Raw genomic sequence first — 16,208 nt, forward strand, 5'->3', positions numbered from 1 at the left:
CTGCAATGTTAACATTACATTAAAACTGCAATGTTAACATGACGTTAGAACTATTATGTTAACCTTCCAATAAAAACTACAGTGTTAACATTACATTAAAACTGAAAGGTTAACATGACGTTAGAACTGTTATGTTAACATGACGTTAGAACTATTATGTTAACATGACGTTAGAACTATTATGTTAACATGACGTTAGAACTATTATGTTAACATGACATTAGAACTGTTATGTTAACATTACGTTAGAACTATTATGTTAACATGACGTTAGAATTATTATGTTAACATGACGTTAGAACTATTGTGTTAACATGACGTTAGAACTGTTATGTTAACATGATGTTAGAACTATTATGTTAACATGACGTTAGAACTATTATGTTAACATGACGTTAGAACTATTATGTTAACATGACGTTAGAACTATTATGTTAACATGACGTTAGAACTATTGTGTTAACATGACGTTAGAACTATTATGTTAACCTTCCAATGAAAACTACAGTGTTAACATTACATTTCAACTAAAATATGAACACTGGATGGTTGGTTGGTTGGTACTGTGGTAATGTACTTGTTTTTCACCTAGGTGTCTGGGATAAGATTTCTGGAAGTTGAAAGGTATAGGGTTTCCTGTCCGACCATGTGGGTTTTTCCCTTGTTACTCCTGTTTCCTCCCACATTAAGACAAATTGCACTTCCATCTGGATCAACAACAGTAATTAAAAAGTTGGAATCACTTGTAAAATAAAAGTTCAATGTAATTTTTACATTTCAACTACAGACTTCACATTCAATGCATGAATATGATTGAGGTATGAGAAGAGAGTATATATGATGTTATGATGATCAGGCCATTATCTGTAAAACATTTCACTAACCTGGACATTATCTGTAAGATATTTCACTAACCTGGACATTATCTGTAAGATATTTCACTAACCTGGACATTATCTGTAAGATATTTCACTTACCAGGACATTATCTGTAAGATATTTCACTTACCAGGACATTATCTGTAAGATCTTTCACTTACCAGGACATTATCTGTAAGATATTTCACTTACCAGGACATTATCTGTAAGATATTTCACTTACCAGGACATTATCTGTAAGATATTTCACTAACCAGGACATTATCTGTAAGATATTTCACTTACCAGTACATTATCTGTAAGATATTTCACTTACCTGGACATTATCTGTAAGATATTTCACTTACCATGGCATTATCTGTAAGATATTTCACTTACCATGGCATTATCTGTAAGATGTCTTACTTACCAGGACATTATCTGTAAGATATTTCACTTACCAGTACATTATCTGTAAGATATTTCACTTACCTGGACATTATCTGTAAGATCTTTCACTTACCTGGACATTATCTGTAAGATATCTTACTTACCTGGACATTATCTGTAAGATCTTTCACTTACCTGGACATTATCTGTAAGATATTTCACTTACCAGGACATTATCTGTAAGATATTTCACTAACCAGGACATTATCTGTAAGATATTTCACTTACCATGGCATCATTTGTAAGATATTTCACTAACCTGGACATTATCTATAAGATCTTTCACTTACCACGACATTATCTGTAAGATATCTTACTTACCAGTACATTATCTGTAAGATATTTCACTTACCAGTACATTATCTGTAAGATCTTTCACTTACCAGGACATTATCTGTAAGATATTTCACTTACCAGGACATTATCTGTAAGATATTTCACTTACCATGGCATCATTTGTAAGATATTTCACTTACCAGGACATTATCTGTAAGATCTTTCACTTACCTGGACATTATCTGTAAGATATTTCACATACCAGGACATTATCTGTAAGATATTTCACTTACCAGTACATTATCTGTAAGATCTTCCACTTACCAGTACATTATCTGTAAGATCTTTCACTTACCTGGACATTATCTGTAAGATATTTCACTTACCTGGACATTAACTGTAAGATATTTCACTTACCACGACATTATCTGTAAGATATTTCACTTTCCAGGACATTATCTGTAAGATATTTCACTTACCATGGCATCATCTGTAAGATATTTCACTAACCTGGACATTATCTGTAAGATATTTCACTTACCAGTACATTATCTGTAAGATATCTTACTTACCTGGACATCAGGACATTATCTGTAAGATATTTCACTTACCAGTACATTATCTGTAAGATATTTCACTTACCAGTACATTATCTGTAAGATATCTTACTTACCTGGACATTATCTGTAAGATCTTTCACTTACCTGGACATTATCTGTAAGATCTTTCACTTACCTGGACATTATCTGTAAGATATTTCACTAACCAGGACATTATCTGTAAGATATTTCACTAACCAGGACATTATCTGTAAGATATTTCACTTACCAAGACATTATCTGTAAGATATTTCACTAACCAGGACATTATCTATAAGATATTTCACTTACCAAGACATTATCTGTAAGATATTTCACTAACCAGGACATTATCTGTAAGATATTTCACTTACCAGTACATTATCTGTAAGATCTTTCACTTACCAGTACATTATCTGTAAGATCTTTCACTTACCAGGACATTATCTGTAAGATATTTCACTTACCAGGACATTATCTGTAAGATATTTCACTTACCATGGCATTATCTGTAAGATATTTCACTTACCACGACATTATCTGTAAGATCTTTCACTTACCTGGACATTATCTGTAAGATATTTCACATACCAGGATATTATCTGTAAGATATTTCACCTACCAGTACATTATCTGTAAGATCTTTCACTTACCAGTACATTATCTGTAAGATCTTTCACTTACCTGGACATCATCTGTAAGATATTTCACTTACCTGGACATTATCTGTAAGATATCTTACTTACCACGACATTTTCTGTAAGCTATTTCACTTACCAGGACGTTATCTGTAAGATCTTTTGCTAACTAGGACAATATCTTATAATCTTTCACAGGTGAGATGGTTAACTGTGCAATCGCTTGCGTAATACATGTTTATTTTCAACCCTTGGTAACTGTTGTGTAACATCATTCCAGAAAGGTGGTGGTTGTAAATTCAGCTTAAATCTTCTTTAATCCTGGAGTATTTGCTTATTGACCATGAGATATAATTCATGGTGTGAAAATCAAACCGCCATTTCAACATTTAATGGATTGAAATTGATAAGGGAATCTAAATAAGCCTTTAATCCCTGTTGATATAAGTCAGTGTTAGTGACAGGACATCTGCACACATCACACACGTAACTTCACATTCATACCTAACACAAGACAAGTTCTAAATGAAACGAAAACTCGGCTATCCCCTGGGACGGATTACTGTTTCATGCCTCTATGAGCTTTGCCAGTCTTTTTACTTTTTCCTAATTAGGTTGAAACGCTATTTATTACAAACTGAAAAGTTTTCAATGAAGTGGAATAATCTGTTGATTTGATGTTTTGATTTTCGTATCAGATTTCACTTGAAATAGCAATTAAGTCCTCTTCTGGTTGGTAAAGTTAAACTGTTAATACTATTTGTATGAGTTATATCACCTTGACCTTCTCAGGTAGATCATTACCTGTTGACCTAATTTCTGGAATACTCTATATATACTATGAACAGGGGAACCATGTTATAAATTTAAATATAGAGACCTAACATTACTAGTAAATCATATCTTCATAAAGAATATAGAGAAGCAGCCATTTGTTACCTACCTTTTTAGTACAGGGAATATTCACTATAATATTTACCTGTGTAGTATACACAGTATGTACTGTAATATTTACCTGTATAGTAAAGACAGCACTCGCTGTAACAGTTACCTGTGTAGTACAGACAGTACTCACTGTAACAGTTACCTGTGTAGTATACACAGTACTCACTGTAACAGTTACCTGTGTAGCACAGACAGTACTCACTGTAACAGTTACCTGTGTAGTATACACAACACTCACTGTAACAGTTTCCTTTGTAGTATACACAGTACTCACTGTAACAGTTACCTGTGTAGTATACACAACACTCACTGTAACAGTTACCTGTGTAGTATAGACAGTACTCACTGTAACAGTTACCTGTGTAGTATACACAGCACTCACTGTAACAGTTACCTGTGTAGTACAGACAGTACTCACTGTAACAGTTACCTGTGTAGTATACACAACACTCACTGTAACAGTTACCTGTGTAGTATAGACAGTACTCACTGTAACAGTTACCTGTGTAGTACAGACAGTACTCACTGTAACAGTTACCTGTGTAGCACAGACAGTACTCACTGTAACAGTTACCTGTGTAGTACAGACAGTACTCACTGTAACAGTTACCTGCGTAGTACAGACAGTACTCACTGTAACAGTTACCTGTGTAGTATAGACAGTACTCACTGTAACAGTTACCTTTGTAGTATAGACAGTACTCACTGTAACAGTTACCTGTGTAGTATACACAACACTCACTGTAATAGTTACCTGTGTAGTACTCACTGTAATAATTACCTGTGTAGTACTCACTGTAATAATTACCTGTGTAGTACTCACTGTAATAATTACCTGTGTAGTACTCACTGTAATAATTACCTGTGTAGTACTCACTGTAATAATTACCTGTGTAGTACTCACTGTAATAATTACCTGTGTAGTACTCACTGTAATAGTTACCTGTGTAGTACTCACTGTAATAATTACCTGTGTAGTACTCACTGTAATATTTACCTGTGTAGTACTCACTGTAATATTTACCTGTGTAGTACTCACTGTAATAGTTACCTGTGTAGTACTCACTGTAATAGTGTAGTACTCACTGTAATAATTACCTGTGTAGTACTCACTGTAATAAGTTACCTGTGTAGTACTCACTGTAATAGTTACCTGTGTAGTATTCACTGTAATAGTTACCTGTGTAGTACTAACTGTAATAATTACCTGATTAGTACACACTGTAATAATTACCTGTGTAGTACAGATAGTACTCACTGTAATAAACACATGTATTACTTGTAATAAAATTTGTCTCATGCTCTCTGTAATACTTGTAATATCAGTGAGGGATTTTATTGCCTGATCTGGTAAGATATAGATTTGGAAGTATGCACCTCGCCACCCAGAAGCGTGAGACTGTCCACTGGCCATTGTACCAGACTTATTCTCAATCTTATCATTCCTTGGACGACTGTGCCACTGACGTGGACAGAAATTTGATATAAAACCTAACTACTGATAGCATATTGATGATTATGATGATTAAATTCTCAGACAAAGGGCACATGTCTGACACAAGAGTCTTAAATGGCACCTTCATCAGGATATGGAAATTAGCATGAAATAAGAGATTTTTTAACTAGAATCCAGTCTGGTAGCGTACATGAGAATGTTGATTTAAATTACTGATCAATCCATCAATGATGTGTGTTAGTTGACAGTCGTGTGACAATATGTAGTGAACACTGTAAACTTGTAATACTATACTATACAGTCTATAAGTATGTTACAGTCTTTCTAATCCGGATAAGGGATTTGGTTGACAGTTGGGTGACATTATCTGGTAAACAAAATCCTTGTAACACTATACATTTCAGCCTCTGTTATTAGTGTATATGTTGTAATAAAAAGATATTGACAACTGAGAATTCACTTGATAAATGAGCTGAGTCAGACATTTATCTGAAATGAAGAAAATTTGGGTAACAATATCTGAGCGCTGTGTGCCAAGTGTAGGTGACTTGTACTTTAATGATTGGGGTCAGTACAAAACCTTAAATACTAACACCTTAATCCCCACCAGGATCTGTTCTATATCTGTCTTATTGAAATCAGTATCTACAAGTGAAGGAAAATTTTCTTTTTCTTGATCATGTGTCAAAATGGATTGCTGGAGGAAGGGGACAGGAATGTGGGTTGGATTCAGGGATGAAGGGTGGATACAGGGATGAAGGGTGGATACAGGGAGTTAGGGCGGATACAGGGATGAAGGGTGGATACAGGGAGTTAGGGCGGATACAGGGATGAAGGGTGGATACAGGGAGTTAGGGTGAATACACGCATGAAGGGTGGATACAGGGGTTTAGACAGATACAGGGATTTAGGATGGATACATTGATAAAGAAAGGAGACCAGAGAACTCTCCCAAACTTGAAGTTATAAGATATGTTATAATAGATATGAAACACAATATGTAGTGGTATCTAACTTGTAAACTAGTGGTTATAGATATATTATATTAGATATGAAACACAATATGTAGTGGTATCTAACTTGTAAACTAGTGGTTATAGATATATTATATTAGATATGAAACACAATATGTAGTGGACTCTATAACTCTGTAAACTAGTAGTTATAGATGTATTATAATAGATATGAAACACAATATGTAGTGGTATCTAACTTGTAAACTAGTAGTTATAGATGTATTATAATAGATATGAAACACAATATGTAGTGGACTCTTAACTCTGTAAACTTGTAAGTATAGATATGTTATAATAGATATGAAATACTATATGTAGTGGACTCTAAGGTGTTTGTCTATAGGTATGTGTTATAAGTACTCCCCACCCTAGAAATCCTGCTTCGCTTTGGAGAATATCCATGCCCTACACTATGGTATATGCCTCCTCAAGTTTTCAACAAGTTATTCTGATTACAAATTAAAGACACAAATAACATCACTGAAATGGTGAATATATCATCACCTCGTTGTACTGGCGACCACAGAGTTACTCCAGCATGGCCGACCATTGTGCAGTAGAAATCCCTTTTGAAATCACTACAATACTAGCTCCCCCTGGCCTGACGGTGCAGGGGTAATTTGGTAACGTAATCTATTTTACACCAATAACGATTATGTTTAGCGTAGGATCAGAGGGCTGAGGTCTGTGTACCTGTCCTACCTTAACGACTATTCAATAATTAATATTACTTAATTACTATAACACGTGATAAAGCACATGAATAAAATATACATCTACAATCAAACTGCACTTAACACAGAAATACCTTTGATGATTACCTGTAACAATTGTGATTATATCTACAAATGGCAGAATATGTTACCTGGTACTTCTGATTTGTAATTTGTACAAAGTCTTGTTGATCAATGAATTTACAGTTAATTTGAAAATGATAATTCTTTGATACCTAAGTTATTACTTAGTTTGCTGGCCAGAACTGTTTAATAACTCAAACTGCTATGAATGGTTTAAATGAGGCTCAACTTTAAATATAAATATCCAGGTGATAAATATCTTAATTAAGAAGATATATATGTTTACTATTATGTACAACTTAATTGTTATCTATTAAATGGGTACAAATGATAGTGTTAGATATCAAAGTAATTGTGTTCAAAAGTAACTTATGCTGTGAAGCAAATTGTCATTTTTAAATCTGTGTGACTGAATTAATCTGAAATACTAAAATAGTACAGCTGTTTAGATATGGATTTTATTTTTTTTAACATTCAGTTAGGTCAGTAGTTATGCAAATTAATTCTTGCATAATTTTTGTGGGAATGAAATACTAGCTCTATTTTCGGATGTGCCCTTCAATTGATTTGAATATGCATTCAGTAATCGTGACTGGTAGAACACAAATCTTTAAAAGACTTTAAAGAGAAGGTTATGTGGTTTAAGATAAGCTATTAAATTGATATGTGTGTCTTTTCACTTGTACATTTTTTTATTTCATGGCCATGCACGGGATGGTTGTATGCGAGTGTTTCTTGTTCCTAAGATAAACAGACTTCTACATTTGATCTATTGATCTGCATGGTACGGTGGAATAGACTTACTAAGCGGGGGATTTAGTACAGAAATCTCCTGGATAAAGCGATTAATTTGTCAAACAATTTTGATTGTGAAGATTTAGAGTGGTGTGTGGAAGTCAGTATGATTAAGCTTCAAGATTTGCTTGTTTACTATGTGACCATGTAACAGAGGTAATTATTTATGATAATGCCTCTGCTAGGATTCAAACTCAGGACTTCCGGTTTACTAGACTTGCGCTCAACCAACTGAGCTAAACAGGAGGTCTCTGTAGCTGAGTTGGATGTTAATACTAGTATTTACCAGGGTTACAAACTCTGCATCCATATTACTCCTCCCTGAGTTTCAAGGGGTTACATGGGTGCCCATGTGACAGAGGTCATTGATGTAATCGATCTGATGAAGGTCGAAACAGCTTCAGTTAATACCAAATCACCTCAGTTAAGTGAACATAATGAAGTTGTGACTCACTGTAGTGAAATAATCTTAATGAAGTTGTTTTCACCTCAGTTAAATGGAGTTGATGAAGTTGTGATTCGCTGTAGTGAAATGATTTTAATGAAGTTGTTTTTCACCTCAGTTAAATGGAGTTGATGAAGTTGTGATTCGCTGTAGTGAAATGATTTTAATGAAGTTGTTTTTCACCTCAGTTAAATGGAGTTGATGAAGTTGTGACTCACTGTAATGAAATGATTTTGATGAAGATGTTTTTCACCAAAGATAAATAGACTTAATGAAGTTGTAGTTTACCTTAAATAATAGACTTAATGAACACATATTTCACTGTGTTATACTTTAATGAATTAATCCTTGTTGTGCAATTTGATGGTTAAGTGAACTAAACCTGATTGTAGAAGTTCAGTGGTGATTTTCTCGTAGAATTTCCTAGTTAAGTGGACTAAACCTAGTCGTAGAATTTCCTAGTTAAGTGGACTAAACCTGGTTGTAGAATTTCCTAGTTAAGTGGACTAAACCTGGTTGTAGAATTTCCTAGTTAAGTGGGCTAAATCTTGTTGTAGTATTTTTACATTAATTTCAACTCAAGTTTCTTCATTTAACTTACTATCAACAAAGGAAACCACTCAACACCGAGTTGAAATTTAATAACACAATATGATGAAATACAACAATATAATACAGACATGGAATTTCAATATACAATTATGATAAACTTCTTCATTAACAGAATTTTGTAAATTCCTCATATCACAACTTCTAGATAGAATGACAAATGAATTCTTCATAGCACAAATTTCTATATACAGTCATCCAGTGAAAGGAATCTCCTACTTATCCGTCAAACTTATAATGGACAGATTCCTTGCTGACTTTACACTCATTATCGTATTTCCAAGTGTGATTAATTAGAATATTTGTACACGTGTGACAACATAAGATATACTTAGAGCCCTTCTGTTGACCCATTACAGGCTTAGTGGTCAATTGTTTGGTGTAAATCGCGATGATCACTGACTTCCATACCACTCGCTATAATAACACAGACAGACTTAACTGATACATTGGCGACATATCTCACGTGTCACTTCCCCGGACACAAACAAGTCACCTGAACCATGTTAATATAACCCATTGATCCTGTCATCACTTAGGCCTCTCTATCAACAAGGCTTTTGTTTACAAACAGTAGGTATTAGGAGGTTCTTATACTTGAGATATCCGTTGCTGCTGGTTCCTACCTGTCGTTGACACTCTCATCAGGATCACTGAATATTTGATCAGTATTTGATCTACCCTTTAGCTGTTCAGGTTAAAATATGCACTTGTCAGCCTATAAGGTACATGACTCTAACATTTCACATCACTAAACAAAACTCTACCAATACAGGGAAAGTCCCTTGTCTATATCTAAAAAAACTATGTAACCCTGAACACATGCAAACCAGCCTCCTCTGATCCTCATTGGTGTCCTGTTCCCCACAAATTGTAGACCCTCACCAGGCTGCTCTGGTATTCAATGGTGTCCTGTTCCCCACAAATTGTAGACCCTCACCAGGCTGCTCTGGTCTTCAATGGTGTCCTGTTCCCTACAAATTGTAGACCCTCACCAGGCTGCTCTGGTATTCAATGGTGTCCTGTTCCCTACAATATTTTAGACCCTTATCAGACATCTAAACAATTCTGTAGACCCTCAGTGGACTACTCTCGCCTTGCCACTAGGGTGTCCTGTTCCCTACAATTCTGTAGATCCTCACCAGACTACTCTAGCCTCTATGGTGTCCTGTTCCCTACAATTCTGTAGATCCTCACCAGACTACTCTAGCCTCTATGGTGTCCTGTTCCCCACAGTTCTGTAGACCCTCACCAGACTACTCTAGCCTCTATGGTGTCATGTTCCCTACAATTCTGTAGACCCTCACCAGACTACTCTAGCCTCTATGGTGTCCTGTTCCCCACAGTTCTGTAGACCCTCACCAGACTACTCTAGCCTCTATGGTGTCCTGTTCCCCACAGTTCTGTAGACCCTCACCAGACTACTCTAGCCTCTATGGTGTCATGTTCCCTACAATTATGTAGACCCTCACCAGACTACTCTAGCCTCTATGGTGTCCTGTTCCCCACAGTTCTGTAGACCCTCACCAGACTACTCTAGCCTCTATGGTGTCCTGTTCCCCACAATTCTTTAGACCCTCACCAGACTACTCTAGCCTCTATGGTGTCCTGTTCCCCACAGTTCTGTAGACCCTCACCAGACTACTCTAGCCTGTATGGTGTCATGTTCCCCACAATTCTTTAGACCCTCACCAGACTACTCTAGCCTCTATGGTGTCATGTTCCCCACAATTCTGTAGACCCTCACCAGACTGCTCACATCATCAATAGTGTCCTGTTCCCCACAGTTAATTGGTCTCCAATAACATTATCTGTCAGTCTGTAATTCTTGTTTAGTTATGTCAATACTTCATACATTGATTGTGTCTGCCAGTTTGCCCAGTGAGTTTGGACTGCACAAAGAAATCTATTATGTTTTTGTTACATCTGGTAAATACCTAGGCTTAACCATATCAACACCGTTGACAAGGTTAATATTAATAAAAAGATTAATCTAATTTCATTACAGATTCTCTGAGCTGTCATATGATTTCCTTACAGATCCCTTACTCTCTCTGTGTGCTCTCTCTGTCATCCCATTTCACCACTGTTTCCTTGAGCTCTTTCTGCTTTGATATTTTATCACGGATTCTATCTCAGATTCCTTACTCTCTCTGTGAGCTCTATCTGTCATCCCATTTCACCAAAGTTTCTTTGGCTCTCTTTCTGGGATCTTTCTGTCATCCCATTTCACCAAAGTTAAATGAGTTCTCTCTGTTATCAGATTTTATCAGATTTCTTGAGCTCTCTTTCTAGACTCTCTCTGTCATCGTATTTCATGATGGAGAATCCTTGAGCTCTCTCTTATCAGATTTTATTACAGATTTCTCGAGCTCTCTTTCTGGGCTCTCTCTGTCATCTTATTTCATTATAGAGATTCTTTGAGCTCTTATGGTTGTCTGATTTCCTCACAGATTCTTTGAGTTGTCTCTGTGAGCTTTATCTGTGAGCTTTTTCTGTGAGCTTTATCTGTCTTTCAAATTTACCACAGATTCCTTAATCTCTCTGTCATCAGATTGTATCACAGATTTCTTGAGCTCTCTATCTGGGCACTCTATGTGAGCTTTCTCTATCATCCATTTTCACCACAGATTCCTTAATCTCCCTGTCTTCTGTTTTTGTCATGGATTTCTAGAGCTCTATCAGCTATCTATAAGGAATTTAGATCTTTGCTATACAACATTCTATACTGGTGTTTAAGTAGAGTGTTTGCTCTCAAGTTTACTTGACATTACTGTAAGGGAACTATTTAACATGTTCTTCTTTTTGTATAAATGAATTGTTTTATTGCTTAGAATAATTTAGAGCCATGACAGGTCGGTCCGTTATAGACAGCATTCCTCACAGATCTATAACCAGTCCACTGTTTACATTGGTGAATGGTAACTTCATTTGGCTTCATTCACCATTGAAATCGTTTGTAAATAAGGGTGTTTAAGGACGATTGATTTACATTCAGTATACAGTGTACAATGTATCAATGTGTATAGCCGGTGAGTAGTGATAGGTAAAATTCTACTTCTGTATGTTCAGGAATTCTGAGCCGTGTCAGTTCATCATGTCGTATGCTTACCACTGGAAAAGGATATCAAGCCGCGGAATGATATATATAACTGCATACTTCACACCTCTCACATTGAAATAGCGTTGGTGATAAACCACTTGTTCCACAGTCCACTAAAAACCTAACCCTCTCTTCATGGTAACCTATACCTATAACACTGAGCAGATGCTTAACAGTGAATCAAATGACTTTACAGACACTTAATGAATTCTTCTGGAAAAATCATTGCTTCCTCATTTAAGTGACCTTGACCTACTTTTTTAATATACAGTGGATGCTTGTGAAAGAAACACTAAGTATTATTCCCTACATAGGTGCCAGCTAGTGTCATTATTTATTTCAATGCCTCCACTAAGATTCGAACCTTGGACCTCAGGGTTATTACTCTGACGCTCAACCGATGAAGCTAAAGAGAAGTTTTCTCTAGTCAAGCAATATGGTGTGGCAAGTATTTACCAGGATTACAACAATATATAAGAAACATTTTGTATGGGACACACAAAAATATACAAGTAGCAATAAACCTTGGCTAGAAGGAATTCGAGTGTTACACTTATAGGCAAGAGGTCCTGGTGTACCATGTTCGAATCCTAATGGAGACATTGAAAAAAAAAATTACCTCTGTTAAATTGCAAATATTGTTTTTAGGTCAAAGGTCAACAATTAGCACTAATTTAGCAAGGGTCAAAGACTGTAATTGGTAGAAACTGTAAGAATCTTCCGTTCAAAAGACCTAGGGTTTTGTTATTTGGTCGGCAGATCCTTTCTTCAAATAAATTCATGTAAACAGATAGTGGAATGTGATTATATCACAATACCTTTTTTTTTTGTCAAAATAATTCATCTTTTCTGCTTTCTGCTTTAACAATCAGTGTGATGGCCTCAGGGCTAATTTTCTGCTTCTGTCTAAGTGTTGAATTACACCAAACAGAAAGAAATCTTTACTTAAAGTGAATGGAATTATACTGGTTAGGCACCATGTAGTGCAGTTAGATGTTTATTGAGAAATGAATGTCCAGTAGTAGTTTGGTCACTGTTAACGTTATGAAAGGTGTGGTGATAATGGACCTGTAGATGGATTCCTGCCAGGTGATCTGTTGGAACGCCACCACACTGGGTCATCTCCGGGGTAGAAATCAATGTCGGACTGGTAGCTTTGTAGTGGACAGTGAGTTTTTGTATACCCGTGTGTTATTAAATGTCCTGGGTTTAATGCTTTAGTGTATCGCTGTTGTAAAACTTGTTGTGTATCGACAGTCGACAAACTGTTACCTTAATACCCAGTATTATTACAATGGAATGTGTTTGGTTGGGAAATAATAACACATTAGAAAAATTTAAATGATTGCTTGAAGTTTTAATTTCTCTGAGTGAAATATTATATTGCTAATAGCGTTTTAACATTTATGTTGTGGAGAGATTTTCCATGTGACTGTGTCAGGCAGTTCAGTGTTTATTTACACCCTGATAAAGTCATGGTATTGAAAGTTATGAGTGGTGAGAAAACAGTAATCGAAAATAACCAGGCCTGTACTGTACTTTAAAGTGCACAATCGTGTTTCTGACAACTTTATTCTCATGTAGGATAAGAACTCCTCAGAATGGCTTTTTCATGTGCCTCCTGTCTGACGTAGGACCTAGGAGACATGTTATACAATTAGATTTCTTAAGTCTCCCTCCTCGACTATCAAAACTTTTGAATGTCAGATCCATGAAACAAGTCCATTTTAGAAGACATTCCATGTCAACATCAAGAAAAACTAATTTGTGAGTAAAAACAATGGTAATCCAGGGGGATATGGTAGCTGAATAGTGCTATTGTAGAAAAGATTTATACACCCGAAGTATAATGATAGATTTGAGTCGACTATAATGCGCCCTTTTATACCTATATTGATTGTGTCAAATTGCTCGGCCAGGCTGTCTCTGTCCGCCAACACCTGGGTTAACTCCTGTCAGATATTAAATCCTCCTTCAAATGAACGGTGCACATAGATAATCAGTTGTGTGCGATATAGACATTCGGTGTAGCTGACGTATCAACGGTTGTCGTGAGAGGTAATAACTTATCACAGAAAGAGTATTAATTTATCTGATAAATATAAGAGAACTCAAAAAACATTTTAGGGCGAATTTATCTGTGTTTTAAAGTAATCGAAAACCTGCCAGGGAGAATTAAAGGAACTACAACATGTGAAACAGACATAGAGATTGCGGTGTCCTCGGTAATACAGACTCAATGTGACGTGTGTTTGATCTTTAATATCAGACAAAAGTGTATATAGATAGAAACCTTTGGAAAGAGTACTACATACAGACAATCAGTGAGTAAAGAACACTGTCACTGGTACTGTGAACGGTTCCCTAGTGCCACAGACTTGTCAACACCACCAATGATTGCGTTTGGGGGCTGTGGACACTCACCTGTCCAACATTTACCTGTACGATCTGGCAGTTCTTTTAAGTGTTACCTGGAATAACAATGATTTTGTGAAGGTGTTAATCTTTCAGGACTGCATTAACTGGCAAATAGGTGGAATTTAAAAACTTCTGGTGATCAGTCAATAGTAAAGAATCAATGGGATATTAATCCAAGGGTTGTAAGTACAAATGACCTATGTGTGAGTGGAGGTATGCTGTGACTTATACACTGTCCATGGACCTTACACGGACAGATATCACCACAGTAATGTTATCATATCAACGTCATTCTGTACAAATTGTTGGAGAATCTGCCATTATTGGAAAATGTTAGTGAGGACAAATTGGATATTTTTATGTTGATAATTGGCTGATAACCTGCTTTAGGAACTTGTCTCGTTTGGAAGTAATATGTTTTTTATGGTCAACGATTGAAGGACAACATTTTTCCAACGGCACATCTGAGTCAAAGACACATCAGTTTGTGGTATGTTTTTTAATTTGTACTGTACAAAGTTTCTATTTGAACAAATCTGTTTGAACAAAGAAATCAAATTTCTGATTGATCTTGATTTTGACATTTCATTTAAAGTGTAAACTTGCAGTTTAATTAAGTGGATATTTCTGTTTACATTCCTATCTACTGACTTACCTGTGTCTCAGGTGTGGAATCATATCTAAAGACTTACCTGTGTCTCAGGTGTGGAATCATATCTAAAGACTTACCTGTGTCTCAGGTGTGGAATCATATCTAAAGACTTACCTGTGTCTCAGGTGTGGAATCATTTCTCTCCTGACTTACCTGTGTCTCAGGTGTGGAATCATATCTAAAGACTTACCTGTGTCTCAGGTGTGGAATTTTCTCTCCTGACTTACCTGTGTCTCAGGTGTGGAATCATATCTAAAGACTTACCTGTGTCTCAGGTGTGGAATCATATCTAAAGACTTACCTGTGTCTCAGGTGTGGAATTTTCTCTCCTGACTTACCTGTGTCTCAGGTGTGGAATCATATCTAAAGACTTACCTGTGTCTCAGGTGTGGAATTTTCTCTCCTGACTTACCTGTGTCTCAGGTGTGGAATTATCTCTCCTGAGTTACCTTTGTCTCAGGTGTGGAATAATTCCTACTCATTTACCTGTTTCAGGTATAAATTTGGTCATCATTTACATATCATACCGTGGGTCCATACTTACCATACTGAAGAAACTGTATATGAAGTTGCTATAAAGTACCTGTGTTTTAGAGGCATTCATTGTGAGCATGCTCAGAGAACTTTTGATTGACTTGACACATATTCAATATTAAAAAAAAGGGGGCGTGTTTAGTCTTAAGACTGCCTACATTTGAGAATTTATTTTGGATATTCCTTGGAGCAAATATCAAATCCATCACGCTTATGTCCATTGGTAAGTGATTCAAATTACAATCAAGATCTTAAATTGTGTGAAATTGTAAAGTGAAGTGATTATGTGATTAGACAAGTGAACAGAACAAAACACCTTCGTCTTTAAGTGATTAAACTCAGGTTCTCAATCTTAAAACGATCTCACTACAAAGGGCATTTTTACTTAATTAGATCATTATGAGAATAGACATAAGCCGCGCCTGAGGAGAGTTTGTGAGACAAAGAGAGGATAAGTTTGAAGTTTATATATACACACATACATTGATCACTATGGCTGTGTCAGGTGGGCAGAGTGTAAGGGAAGACAACCAACCATCACTCACACAAGCAGAAAACAAACCATTGCTCACACGAGCAGATGAAAAACCATCGCTCGCACGAGCAGATGAAAAACCATCGCTCACTGAACAGCAGTAC

At 36.1% G+C, this 16,208-nt stretch overlaps 1 protein-coding gene across 1 annotated transcript in view; it reads left to right on the forward strand.

Annotated features, from left to right (window-relative positions):
- The window catches only part of LOC132546093 (uncharacterized), a 48,222-nt gene that overhangs the window by 5,434 nt on the left and 26,580 nt on the right, over positions 1 to 16,208 (forward strand). The window lies entirely within an intron of this gene.

Source organism: Ylistrum balloti, unplaced genomic scaffold, assembly GCF_031769215.1.
Source record: "Ylistrum balloti isolate Yb309-2 unplaced genomic scaffold, AGI_CSIRO_Ybal_v1 Utg369874, whole genome shotgun sequence".
Taxonomy (NCBI): Eukaryota; Metazoa; Mollusca; class Bivalvia; order Pectinida; family Pectinidae; genus Ylistrum; species Ylistrum balloti.